Raw genomic sequence first — 14,845 nt, 5'->3', positions numbered from 1 at the left:
ATGGGACAACCCGTGCTGTCTGCGTCCAGCATGTGGCCTGAAAGATCGATGGTGTCTGGGGCGAAGCTAGAGCCCCGGAGCAGGATTGTGAAGAGCCCAGCCCTGGCTCAAGGCTTCTTTGGCCTCCAGAAGACATTTTCACAGTGGATTTGCAAATAAGTTCTCTGAAAACAGAGCCAAGTGAAGACATGGGAAATGTGGGGTTGGCTCTGGAGTTTGTGACTATGCTAGAGTATTCCACCAAGGTGACTGCACCTTTTTCGTATCAACTTATTTTAACTTTACCTAAAAAGGAAACGTAAAAATGCTATTTGTTCTAAAATGCCCACTCACCGGGGACAAGCTGAATAATTACAGCATGTCTGCAATATAGACTATTAATCAAGGGAAGCCTGGGTGCCTCAGTCTGTTAAACATCTGACTTCGGCTCAGGTCATGATCTCACAGTTAGTGGGTTCAAGCCCCGCCTCGGGCTCTGTGCTGGTGGAGCAGAGCCTGCTTGGGGTTCTCTTGCTCCCTCTCTCTCTGCCCCTTCCCACTTGTGCTCTCTCTCTCTCTCTCTCTCTCAAAATAAATAGGGGCACCTGGGTGGCTCAGTCAGTTAAGCATCTGACTTCGGCTCAGGTCATGATCTCACAGCTTGGGAGTTCAAGCCCCGCGTCGGGCTCTGTGCTGACAGCTCAGAGCCTGGAGCCTACTTTGGATTCTGGGTCTCCCTCTCTCTCTGCCCCTCTCCCACTCACACTCTGTCTCTCAAAAATGAATAAATGTTAAAAAAACAAATAAAAAATAAACTTAAAAAAAGAATATTAATCAGGCGTTAAAAACTATGTTTTCAGAGGTGCCTGAATGGCTCAGTGGGTTGAGCGTCCGACTCTCGATTTAGGCTGAGGTCATGATCCAAGGATGGTAGGACTGAGCCCGCGTTGGTCTCCATGCTGAGCTTGCAATCTGCTTGGAATTCTTTCTCTCTCTCCCTCTGCCCCTCTCCCCCGCACCCCTATCAAACAAACAAACAAACAAAAGCCATGTTTTCAGCAAAGCAATGCTACATATTGTTCTGCACACACCTATGTTATGTAAAATGCCTAAAACCTGCACGGAAATGACAAACACCGAATTCAAATCAATGTGTTACTGTTGGGGAGAGAGAAGGGACAATGGGGTTGAAGAGTGTGCAACCGGAGTTTATTAATCCGTAATTTACAACTGGGACAGCTCAGGCATTTCTTCAGCTGGATGGTGGGTCCATGGGTGTTCACCCTATGAGTTTCCATGTTTTTGTATGTTCGAATTATTTAAAAAGTCATGTTTTCGGGGCTCCTGGATGGCTCAGTTGTTTGGGCGTGGGGCTCTTGACTTCGGCTCCGATCGTGATCTCGAGGTTTGTGAGATCGAGCCCCGCGTTGGGCTCTGTGTGAGCTGACAGCACACAGCCTGCTGAGGATTCTCTCTTCCTCGCTCTTTGCCACTTCCACACTCATGCAGTTGTTCTCTCTCTCTCTCTTTCAAAATTAACAAAACATTTTTAGAAAACCATGTTTCCAAACTCTGATCACATGCTACTGTCATGATAAATATGAAATGAAAAATCAATCAGGGTATAAAATATATACGCAATATGATCTCAATTTTGTCTTAAAAATATATATACATATACATGTTTATCTGTATACATATACACATACATGAATAGAAGAAAGTACGAGAGGCTATCTCTGGTGATTTTTTACCTTCTTGATCCCATGTTTACGTTATCTGAATGTTTTATGATCACATGTCTTTCATCATCTAAGAGGTGGTATTTTTAAAGACTAAACGAATATGTTCTCTGACGGTGATGAAGCGTGTTGGACAGTTTCGCCTTTTATTTTTTATTTTTTTTCAACGTTTATTTATTTTTGGGACAGAGAGAGACAGAGCATGAACGGGGGAGGGGCAGAGAGAGAGGGAGACACAGAATCGGAAACAGGATCCAGGCTCTGAGCCATCAGCCCAGAGCCCGACGCGGGGCTCGAACCCATGGACCGCGAGATCGTGACCTGGCTGAAGTCGGACGCTTAACCGACTGCGCCACCCAGGCGCCCCAGTTTCACCTTTTAAAATTGTGTAAGTCATACATGAATTCGTTCTTACTATAAAGAGTCAGGTCAGCCACGGTGACCCTGAGCTGAGTGTGAGGCTCCCACCCCTCCGTCCCCCTCTGTGCTCCTGTCCCAGGGGGTGACAGTTTTGTGCACATCCTTCCAGCCCCTTTCTGTGCATTTTTCTTTGCATCTATGTGTGTATGTGCATAGATGTGGTCGTACCATACACACTGTTCTAGAATTTACCTTTTTTCATTTTATACTGCGTCCTGGGAGATTTGTAAATATCAGTGTATGTAGGTTTACTTCCTATTTTTAATTCAAAACTTTAAGAAATAAATTTGATCTAAATTCACTTAATCTCATTCATTTTAATAGCAACATAGTATTTGTAACATATATAAATATATATACATAAAAGTTATATTACCCTTCATTTAACTCTACGCTTAATGATGGATATTAAGCTGTTTGCTAATTTTTTCTATTATACACAGTGTTTTGGTGACTATCCTTATCTTTAGGTGCATGAACAAGAATTTTTGTAGGAAAGATTCCTAAATGGAGGAATGGGCCCTCTGGGGGCCCATTATGCAATAATGATAAATATTCCCACACTGCCTTCCTGAGAGATTTGTCACTTAGCACTCCTGACAGGTATGAGCCCTGTGTCCTCGGTCCTCACGTTTCACTAACATCATATTTTGAAAAACACAAGTTTATCAAGAACGTTTGACCGAGCTTTGCGTCGGGCTCTGTGCTGACGGCTCAGAGCCTAGAGCTGCTTCAGATTCTATGTCTCCCTCTCTCTCTGCCCCTCCCCTGCTCATGCTCTGTCTCTCTCAAAAATTAAAAACATTTAAAAAAAATTAAAAAAAAAGAAAAAAAGTTTTAAAATTAAATTGCAGCACGTGGTTGGCTTAGTCTGTAGAGCAGGTGACTCTTGATCTTGGGTTTGTAAGTTCAAGCTTCACGTTGGGCGTAGGGACTACTTTAAAAAAAATAGGGGCACCTGGGTGGCTCAGTTGAGCTTCTGACTCTTGATTTCAGGTCAGTTCATGATCTCAGGTTCGTGGGATCGAACCCCATGTCTGGCTCTATGCGGAGGATGGACTTTGCTTGGGATTCTCTGTCTCTCTCCCCTTTGTTCGCATGTGCTCTCTCTCTCTCTCTCTCAAATAAAAATAAATTAAAAAAAAATTAAAAATCTTAAAAAAATCAAACCAAAAAGTTGCTTTTCAAGACCGAAAGCAAATGCACCAAAATGGTGAAAGTGGTTCTCTTTGGAAGACAGGCTATGGGCAAGTTTCATTTCCTTATAATCTGAAGGGGAAAAAAAAGTTATAATTAAAACAAGAACGTTAACGTTCAAACATAAATGTTACAGAAAACAAGACAGAGAGAGAGAGAGAGAGAGAGAGAGAGAGAGAGACGTCATAGGTCCTGTCTGGTTAGCCATGGGATAGAATAGAATTGGTTTGTTTATACTGTGAAGCAGTATTGGGACACTTGGTACACAAAAACAGTGACCTGGAATAGACATTGGTTCTTTAAGATGTTGTTATTAAAAGGCATACGATTATTATGCTCTGAAAGTAGTGATGACTTAACAACCTAGCGAAAAATTTAGTAATCTCATTTTGTGCCAGAATCCAGCCTGCTTTAAAAGATCCTTGGCTTACAAAATAATATGAGGTCTGAGAAATAATAAAATTATGGGCGGAATGAGTGTCTTTTTACTGAGAAGTTTCTGCCAGTGTGCACTGACTGTTAGATACTATTTTCTTTTGCATTTATAACCTAAAAAGTATGGAGCAATTGATCATTCTCTTACGATTATCCTAGGATGATCTTGGTATGAAAGTATTCCAAAAGTGACTTATGAGGTCCATTTCCAGTAATGTTCTAAGCTTAGGGATTTTTTTGCAAACATTTCACAGGTGACATGGGTGTGACAGCAGCACACGATGAAGTGAATCAGCTCTATCACTGATATATTGTCCTTAGTTTAAAATGGCTGCTTTTTTTTAAACATATGGTTCCCGGCTGACGTTTTATCGCTGCTACGGGTTTTCCTCCCAAAAGATTATACACCACATTGATAAATTTCATCAGCGGGAAAATATTTTCTCCTCAAGTGAGGAATGAATTTCTGCAGTTGGAAACGCTCCTTATATTAAAAGTGTTGAATTGGAACATACTCTTCTTGTAATGGTAGGAACGTCTTCAGTCAACAGTCAGAACATGGCAATTGTTTGCGGTTGCAAAGTGACATGTCAATAGAGTGTCGTGGAACTTGTACGAAGCCAGAGTTGCAAAAGGAATTGCCTTACTTGTCCATCCAGGCTGGTGTCCTGTGCCACAGAAGGGGCAGGACGCCAGCCCTGAGTGTGTCCAGTAGCCCTCTGCCCACGGGTCCGCAGGTGCAGGAGGACACTGGGTGATCCAGAGAAATCTTCGGCTGGGACTCACTATGACATACAGGAGTTCGAGGAGGGCACCACTCTGGAGTAGGAAAAGCAAGAAATCAGGTTGAGGATCTTGTTTCCGGAAAGATTTATTAGCCAGAGAGAGAGAGAGAGAGAGAGAGAGAGAGCTCACCCCAGACTTAGAAATTCCCGTCAGAAACCTCATAGAGCCTGGTCCTGAGTTCAGGGTCCTGGGCACACACATTGCTGCTTCTGAGATCGTAGGCAACGAGGACTCTAGAGGACAGAGAATTAATCTTCTAGCCGCCCCTGCTCGCCCCTCCACCCCCACCATTCCCACTGGTCATAGGAAGGGGCTGCTGAATGGGTCCAGTTCACTCTGCTCTTGGGGGTGTCTACCTCACCTCATTGCTGACCTGGCCAACTTCGAACCTTGGCATCGCTAACCCCACTCATCTGCTGCAAACCCCACATCTCTTTCATTCTTCCTTTCCTCCCATCCCATCTTTCCTTTCTTCTTTGATGTTTTGTTTTAAATGTTTATTTATTTTTGAGAGAGAGAGAGAGAGCGAGAGGGGGAGGAGCAGAGAGAGAGAGGGAGACCCAGAATCCGAAGCAGGCTCCAGGCTCCGAGCCGTCAGCACAGAGCCCGACACGGGGCTCGAACCCACGAACGGTGAGATCATGACCTGAACCCAAGTCGGACACTTAACCGGCTGAGCCACCCAGGCACCCCTCTTCTTGCTTTCTTGAGGAATCCTTCTCTGTGTCGTCTCCCTCTCTCTTCCCCCATCTGTATTTCTGATCTGGTACAAGCAGGGTGTGGACCAAAGCAAGCGTTAAGTAAATGCCCTTTGAATACATACATGAATGATCATGTATGGCTCAGACTTTTAAACATTTATGCAAACATTGTAAAGAAACTTTTATGTGTGTCTAATTATACTGTATTTTAGGGTAATGAGTTCCTTAAGCTTGCTACTTACCGAATGAAGTCATTCTCAGTTGTGTTCAATATACATTGTAGAGAACGAAAGCCGTGCTTTTTAATTGAAACATCTTGGGAGTCATTGGAGAAACCTAGGTTCCCTTTATCCAGATGGCATGTGTTTTCAGAGAACTTGAACTCTTGATTCGTTTCTCCTCCTTTGTGTCTTCAGAAGACCATTGCCTGTCTTTATTGGGCAGAATTGCTTTTCTTTTCCTCCCTGGCCTCCACCTCCCTCTCTCCCTCTCTCAATCCTTCCAGGTACAGTGATCGAAAATGCTTGTTTTGTTTCCTTTTGTGGACACCTCGGAGTGTTTTGGTTTTGCTTTTAGGGGCTTTTTTTTTTTTTAGAGTTTGTTTTTGTTATGAACAGCCCTAAACAAAATTCCATAGCGATACTGCCTGAGTATTTCAGGTAGCCAAGTTATAATAAAATATGCCGCCAAATTAGAAGAAACCATATAGAAGACATTCTCTATTTCTTTAGCTACCGGGGTCAGACTTGTGAAAAGGAGGCATATATACAGGGGATTTTGGAAAAACAAGTATTCATATAGCTCATTCACTCATTCTTTTATTCACCGACTAATTCATGAAGTCCTTTATTTGATTTTTATCAAGCACAACCCATACACAAGACACATTAAGTACAGCGAAGTATACAGAGATGAATGTAACAGGCCCTCTGCCATTAATAAGTATAACATTATCTGGAATTGAACTTGAACTAGTATGTAACTCGTAGGGAAATATTTGAACCACCTGAAACGAGGATAAAGCGTTTTGGTGGCAAAAGCTTATGTTCTTGAATTATGCAAAGGTGTCTCTGAACAGATTCTTGTCTCAGAAATTGTGTTTGGTTTTGCTTTTTCAGTTTGATGGTAAAAGACAAGCAGTGGTTGTTGCCTTTTAGGCCGTAGGACTTCGTTTATAAACAACTGTCTTTCCAAGTGCCTTTTCTGAGGCTTCAGCTGATGGCCGAGAGGTCTTCTTTTCTTGTCTCAATTCTGTTTTCTTTTCTTTTAAAGTTTTGTTTATTTTGAGAGAGAGAGATAGAGAGAGAGAGAGGGAGTGAGGGGCAGAGAGAGAGAGGGAGAGAAAGAGTCCCAAGCAGGATCCACGCTGTCAGCAAAGAGCTTGACTTGGGCTCAACCTCATGAACCGTGAGATCATGACCTGTGCTCAAGTCAAGAGTCAGCCGCTTAACCGACTGAGCCATCTGGGCGCCCCTCTTGACTGATTTCTTTCACTCAATGTTCTGTTGATCAGATTTATTCATACTGTTGCATGTAGCTGTAGACTGTTCATTCGCAATGTTTTAGGACATCCCATTATGTAAATTTACCACAATTTATTTGTTCTACTGTTGATGGGCATTTGGATGGTTTCCAGTTTGTGGCTTTTAGGAATAGTGCTCTTAGGAATATTTGGGTACATGTCTTCTGGTAAATATGTACACATACCTACTTATGTCCACATGTACATACCTGTTAGATCTATACTGAGCAGAATGACTAGCCTATAGAGTATTCAATATCTGTTCAAGTTCATTTCTTCTCAACCTTCCACAATGGTTGTATCAACTTACGCCCCTTGTTGGAGGAGGTAATTAAGAGGTCGAGGCTGTGGTTGACTTGAGAGCTGGACCTGGGCAGCTGGAGGCTCCTCAACCCCTCCCCTGCACTTGAATTCATGCCCCACCCATTGTTCCCACAGCGGAAGCTATTCTGAGGACACCCCCTTGAGAGAGTAGGGTGTTGTGACAGCACAGGTGCTGAACCCCAGTAAGGCCTCTATATAAACTTTTTAATGTTTATTTATTTTTGAGAGAGAGAGAGAGAGAGCACAAGCAGGGGAGGGGCAGAGAGAGAGAGGGAGACACAGAATCCGAAGCAGGCTCCAGGCTCCGAGCTGTCAGCACAGAGCCGACGTGGGGCTCAAACTCACAGACCGAGAGATCATGACCTGAGCCGAAGTCGGATGCTTAACCAACTAAGCCATCCAGGTGGCCCTAATTTTTTGAGTTTTATTTTGAAAGAGACAGAGACAGCACGAGCAGGGGAGGGGCAGAGAGAGAATCGCAAGCAGGCTCCATGCTGTCCGCGCAGAGTTGGACGTGGGGCTTGAACTCAGGAAACCATGAAATCGTGACCTGAGCTGAAGCCAAGAGTCGGACGCTTAACCAACTGAGCCCCCCAGGCGCCCCTATAAACTTTTAAGATTCTGGCAAGTGGATGTGGAGACCTAAGGCAGCTCAAGACAAGCCTCGTATGTAAGTTCCCTTGCTTATTAAAACCTCCAGTCACCCATCTGGACTGGTCTGCCTCTTTCTTTGGTCTCTCTCTTCCCTCTGAGTACAGAGGCCAGTTTGCAAACCAGCTCTCCTATCGGCAGTCTATTAAGCATTTTGGGTGCCCCACATCTTTGCCAATGCTTGACATCTTCTGTATTTTGTTTGTTTGTTTGCTTTAGCCATTCCAGTAGGTACATAGGGCTGTGTATTATTTTATGGTTTTATTTGCATTTCTCTGATAACTGGTGATATTTCCCACCTTTTTATACGTGTATGGGACATTTGTGTATCTACTCTTTTGGGGTGCCCATTCCAGGGGTGGTGTTGTTTCTTTCCTGACCATTTCCTAATACTTTGGCTTTTTAAAAAGTTTAGGTTCTGTGGGAGCTCTTCATATAATACGATGACAAATCTGTTGTCAGATAGGAGTATAGTGGATTTCTTCTCATCTTTGGCCTGCTTTTTCGGCGTTTAATGGTGTCTTTTAAATAACAGAAGTTCCTAATTAAAAAAAATTTTTTTTTTAATGTACACTTGAGAGAGAGAGAGAGAGAGAGAGAGAGAGAGAATGAGTAGGGGAGGAACAGAGAGAGAGGAAGACATAAAATCTGAAGCAGGCCCCAGGCCCTGAGCTGTTAGCACAGAGTTGGACGCAGGGCTCGGACCTATGCGCCGTGAGGTCATGACCTGATAGAAAGTCAGATGCTTAGGGACGCCTGGGTGGCGCAGTCGGTTAAGCGTCCGGCTTCAGCCAGGTCACGATCTCGCGGTCCGCGAGTTCGAGCCCCGCGTCAGGCTCTGGGCTGATGGCTCAGAGCCTGGAGCCTGTTTCCCATTCTGTGTCTCCCTCTCTCTCTGCCCCTCCCCCGTTCATGCTCTGTCTCTCTCTGTCCCAAAAATAAATAAACATTGAAAAAAAAAAAAAAAAAAAAAAAAAGAAAGTCAGATGCTTAACCAACTGAGCCGGGCGCCCCAGAAGTTCCTCATTTTAATTTCGCTCAATTGATCATTGCCCCCCTTATGGTGAATACTTTTTGTGTCTTGTTTAAGCACTTTTTGCCTCCTCCAAGATCATAAAGATGTTTCTCTATGTTTTCTTACACATTTAGATCCGTAACCCATCTGGTGTGAGGTAGAAGGCCAAGATTTTTCCCCATGAGGATATCTAGCACCGATTATCACGAAGACTGTCCTTTCCCAACACACTGCTGGCTCACCCCTGCTATAAATCAAGGAGCCAAAAAGGTATGAGCCCGCTGCCAGGCTCTGTTTTGTCTCCCATTAGCGCCACTATTCGTCCGTTTTTGTGCCACTCTCACTGTTTTAATTATTATAACTTTATTTATTTTTTTTTTAATTTTTTTTTTTAACGTTTATTTTATTTTTGGGACAGAGAGAGACAGAGCATGAACGGGGGAGGGGCAGAGAGAGAGGGAGACACAGAATCGGAAACAGGCTCCAGGCTCTGAGCCATCAGCCCAGAGCCCGACGCGGGGCTCGAACTCATGGACCGCGAGATCGTGACCTGGCTGAAGTCAGACGCTTAACCGACTGTGCCACCCAGGCGCCCCTAATTATTATAACTTTAAAAAGCTTGGTTTGATATCCGGTTATGCTGACTCCCATGTTCGTCTTTAAGATTATCTCGGCTCCTCTTGGCCTTTTGTATTTCACATATATTTTGGAATCAACTTGTCAATTTTTAAAAAAGAATTTTTAATGTTTTATTTATTTTTAAGACAGAGAGAGACAGAGCATGAGTGGGGATGGGGCAGAGAGAGAGGGAGACACAGAATCTGAAGCAGGCTCCAGGCTCCGAGCTGTCAGCACAGAGCCCGATGCAGGGCTCAAACTCACAAACTGTGAGATCATGACCTGGGCCAAAGTCGGACGCCCAACCGACTGAGCCACCCGGGCGCCCCTCAACTTGTCAATGTACACGTGCACATATGCACCCATAAACACTGCAGGGATTTTGATGGGCGTTGTGTTGAATGCATGCCTCTTCTAGATCATGAAAATGACATTGTCTCTACTTAAGTCTTTTTTTAGTTTTCCTCAATATTGGTTTATAATATTCAGCATATAGGTCTTGTATATTCATTTCTCATCAGGTTTATTACGAGGTATTTGATGGTTTTCCAAAGGGAAGTGATTTCACTTTAAAAGTTTATTTCCGGGGCACCTGGGTGGCTCAGTCTGTTGAGTGTCCGACTCTTGATTTCGGCTCAGGTCATGATTTGTGAGTTTGAGCCCCACATCAGGCTCTCTGCTGTCAGCACAGAGCCTGCTTCGGATCCTCTGTCTTCCTCTCTCTGCCCTTTCCCTGCTCATGCTCTGTGTCTCTCTCTCAAAAATAAATAAACTTTAAAAAAAATAAATAAATAAAGGAGTGCCTGGGTGGCTCAGTCGGTTAAGTGTCCGACTTCAGCTCAGGTCATGATCTCACGGTTCGTGAGTTCGAGTCCCGTGTTGGGCTCTGTGCTGACAGCTTGGAGCCTAGAGCCTGCTTCAGACTCTGTCTCTGTCTCTCTGTCTCTTAAATTTAAAAAATAAAACATAAAAACAAAAAATAAAAAATAAAAAAATTAATTTTCTCTATTGCTGGCATATAGAAATTGATTTTTGTAAACTAGCCTTAAATCCAGTGACCTTGCTAAATGTACTCATTAACCCTGTTGTAATCATGAAATCGGTTATAATCCATTCATTGAACTTGATCAAATTTCTCTTTTAAAAGTCTTAAAAATGAAATGGTAACATCTTGATCAATTCAGCTGAGTTTGTGTTCAGGAAAGCGAATAGTACAATATGGCTAGAATTTAGCGTAGTGGAAATATGAGACGAAACCGATATGACAGCTTGTTTCATCCAAAGAAGAAATGAGAGAGCCGTGGAGAGAGAGAGAGAGAGAGAGAGAGAGAGAGAGAGAGAGAGAGATGGAGAGAGAAAAAAGAGGTGGGGGTAGGTCCTAATTTCAGACGTGACGTTCTATCGCTCGCGTGGCTGTATTTTCTCGGTTAGAGGTGGGTCCCACCTGCACTCAAGGGGAATGGATGGCCCAGGGCGTGAGTAGCAGAGGTGGTGATGACTGGGGCGCCTGCATGGCTCAGCTGGTTGAGGGACCCACTCTGGATTTCAGCTCAGGTCCTGGTCCCAGGGGTTGTGAGCTTGAGCCCCGGGTAGAGCTCTGTGCTGATGGTGAGGAGTCTGCTTGGGACGCTCTCACTCTCCCCCTCTCCTTGCCCCTTCCCAACGCGCACACATGGGCACGGGCTGTCTCTCAAAATATACTTTAAAAAATACATGATGACCAAATTAGGTATACCCTTTTTTGTTAAAAAAAAAATGTTTTTTAATGTTTGTATAAATTTTCTTCATCTAGGTATCTATCCATCTATTTATTTCATTTTTTTTTTCATCCAAGTTAGGTAGCATTGTAGCGCACTGATGATTTCAGGAGTGGAATCCTGGGATGCACCCCCTCTGTATAACCCCCAGTGCCCATCCCCACAAGTGTCTTCCTTAACGCCCCTGACCCCTTTAGCCCATCCCCCCTCCCCCAACCCCTCCGGCAACCCTCAGTTTGTTCTCTGCATTGAAGAGTCTCTTGTGGTTTGTCCCCCTCCTTGTTTTTCTATTAGGTTTGCTTCCCTTCCCTTATGTTCATCTGTTTTGTATCTTAAATTCCACATATGAGTGAAGTCATATGACATTTGTCTTTCTCTGACTAATTTTGCTTAGCATAATACCCTCTGGTTCCATCCACGTAGTTGCAGTACATTTTTTTTTCTCTTTACGCCGCATCTTCCTTGGCCCAACCAGGGCTGCCTTCCAGCCTGCAGGGTAAGGCCACCCTTGTGTCTCAGGAGAGGCATCTCTCCTCAGACCTTAAACAGACACTCCTAGTTGGCGAGCTCACGTCTCTTACCCAAATTTATATCCCATGGCTCTCTGTTCTCAGAACTTTTACAGTTTTTTTTTTTTTTTTTTTTAATTTTTTTTTTTTTTTCAACGTTTATTTATTTTTGGGACAGAGAGAGACACAGCATGAATGGGGGAGGGGCAGAGAGAGAGGGAGACACAGAATCGGAAACAGGCTCCAGGCTCTGAGCCATCAGCCCAGAGCCCGACGCGGGGCTCGAACTCACGGACCGCGAGATCGTGACCTGGCTGAAGTCGGACGCTTAACCGACTGCGCCACCCAGGCGCCCCAGAACTTTTACAGTTTTTACTTTTGCTCTGTATGCCTAAAACCAAAAAAATTTTTAATTTATTTTATTTTTATAAAAATGTTTATTTTTGAGAGAGAACGAGCAGGGGAGGGGCAGAGAGAGAGAGAGAGAGAAAGATCCAAAGCAGACTTTGCCCTGACAGTGCAGAGCCCAATGTGGGGTTCAAACTCATGAACCTCGAGATCATGACTTGAGCTGAAGTTGGATGCTTAACCGACTGAGCCACCCAGGCACCCCAAAGCCATCAGTTTTCAAAATCTCTGCGAGGACTCGTACATTGTTTTAACACCAAGCAGAATGAGTTGATATAAATGCAAGGTCACAACATAACTTTTTCACCCTAACAAGCTGTAAGCCCATTCTCGATGACCGATTCTCAATCACGAGTGGGTGTCTGTTGTAATCACACGTAAACTTCTACCTAATCTCCCCACGTACCTGCCTTGTGTCCACAGACTCTCCCGTTCATGCTCTTGGCAAAGGCCAAGTTTTCCAAACTCCAGGACCCACCCCTTATCACCTGTTCAAGGTCTGGAGCCCACCCCCTTCCAAAACAGTCTCGTTAATCTGTTGTCAATTAATCTGCAGGCCCCGATAACTAGGGCCTAAATTGTTGCTGGAAAAGTTTTCCTCCTCACAAAAACTTACCACCTACTTCGAAAGAGGACTTCATACTTCCGTTTGATCTCAGACTTTCTAATTCAGTTCTTCTTTCCAGTTTCTCTCTCTTTTAAAATGTTTATTTTTGAGGGGCACCTGGGTGGCTCAGTCGGTTGGGCGTCTGACTTCGGCTCAGGTCATGATGTCGCAGTCCGTGAGTTTGAGCTCCGCGTTGGGCTCTGTGCTGACCGCTCAGAGCCTGGAGCCTGTTTTGGATTCTGTGTCTCCCTCTCTCTCTGACCCTCCCCCGTTCATGCTCTGTCTCTCTGTCTCAAAAATAAATAAATGTAAAAAAAAAAAAAGTTTATTTTTGAGAGTGAGAGAGAGAGAGAGAGAGAATGAGCAGGGGAGGGGCTGTGAGACAGAGGTAGGATCCGAGAGCTGAAGTCGGAAGCTTAACCAACTGAGCCACCCAGGCGCCCTGCGAGTTTATCTCAACTCAGGCAAGACCCTGAGGGCGAAGCATCCCCTGAGGGGAACCAAACTCTCCTTTGTAGCCCCTGGGCCAGCAAGACCCCGCCTGTGATTGACCCCAGGACAATGATCCGACTTGACCTTTGCTGCACCTTTTCCTTATATAAACCCAGAAGCAGTTTCAGCACTTTGGAGCCAGTCTTTGGGACACCAGTCTTCCCTGCGTTGGCTTCACTGAAATACACTCCTGTCTTGTTTCACCACTGCTCGTCTGTCTTTGGATTTTGTCAGCAGCGAGCAGCCAAACCCAGTCGGTTTGGGACCCCTGGGGCCAGGTGCTTGTGCACCCCTGCACCCGGCTACCACGTGACATCGCTACTTGGTTTTAAAATAGGCCTCTCCAACTCACTGTGTCCCAGGCCAAACTCTGATCTCCAAACCTCCATCCCCATCAACCCCTCCTGGTCCTACAGCCCCTGAAGCGTCCAACTCAGTTATGACTCACTTGCTCATCCACAGGCTTGCTTTCAACCTCTTTTTTTGCATCCTATATCCAATCTGTCAGCAAGTCCTATTGCCTATTCCTTCAAAATACATCCAGAATCTGATGTTTTCCTGCCAGTTCCGCTGTTACCACTCGGGCTCCCGGCCACGGTCACTTCTTGCCTGGATTGGTAGGAGAGGCTCAGAGCTGCTCCTCTGGTCTGGTCCCTGCCCCACGTCTGGCTACTCTCAACACAGCAACTGGAATGCTCTTGTTTCAAGTGCGGCCATCACCTGTCTGCTCAAAATCCTCTCCCTTAAGTATAAAGTCAAGTCCTGGGGCGCCTGGGTGGCTCAGTCGGTTGAGCGTCCGACTTCAGCTCAGGTCACCATCTCGCAGTCCGTGGGTTCCAGCCCCTTGTCGGGCTCTGTGCTGACAGCTCGGAGCCTGGAGCCTGCTTCGGATTCTGTCTCTCTGCTCTTCTCCCTGCTCCCACTCTCTCTCTCTCAAAAATAAATACATGGTAAAAAAATTAAAAAAAAAAAAAAAAAAAGAAAGTCAAGTCCTAACTAAGGTCCTCAGAGGTCCTAAAAGGTCTGCCCGTGCCCCCTCACCTCTTCTGCCTCGGTCTCCGGTCCCCTCTCCCTTCCAGTTCCCAAAACAAGGGTCCCCCTTGGGGCCAGGCACTCACCCTTCCCTCTCTGTCAAGTATTTCTTCCAATGTCCTTTTCTGGGAGAGGTCTTCCCTACCAAGCTATTTTAAAATTACTGCATTTGCACTCCATTTACTCCTTTCGTGCCAGGTTTTTTGCCATATCATTGCCATTACCTCACATGCCACATCGTTTGTTTTTTGTTTCTCTTCGCCAAAATGTCAGCTTCACCTTGGCAGGGATTTTTGCCTTGCTCACGTTGAATTCCTAGCACCCAGGACAGTGTCTTTCAACTAGTAAGCTCCTCCATAAACACTTGTTGAATGCAGAGTGAATAAATGAAATGTGTAGGAAGTAAATCCCATTCATGGGGTAGAAAGGAATGCTCTGTGATGCTAATAGCCTTAACTTTGCACTTGACCTTCTCCTGTTCCCCCAGGAAAACCCTGGGGATAAATTGTGCGCCTGCAGTGATAGGCCCTTGGGAGTATAATGCAGAGGTAAGAACCCGACTTCGGAGCTGAACTGCCCAGTTTTGGTTTGCTCCCATAACTGAAATAGTGCATCTCTGTCTTCAACAGAGGACAGAATCACCTGCCAGG

Source organism: Leopardus geoffroyi, chromosome A2 (assembly GCF_018350155.1).
Source record: "Leopardus geoffroyi isolate Oge1 chromosome A2, O.geoffroyi_Oge1_pat1.0, whole genome shotgun sequence".
Classification (NCBI taxonomy): Eukaryota; Metazoa; Chordata; class Mammalia; order Carnivora; family Felidae; genus Leopardus; species Leopardus geoffroyi.
This window is presented reverse-complemented; position numbering follows the sequence as displayed.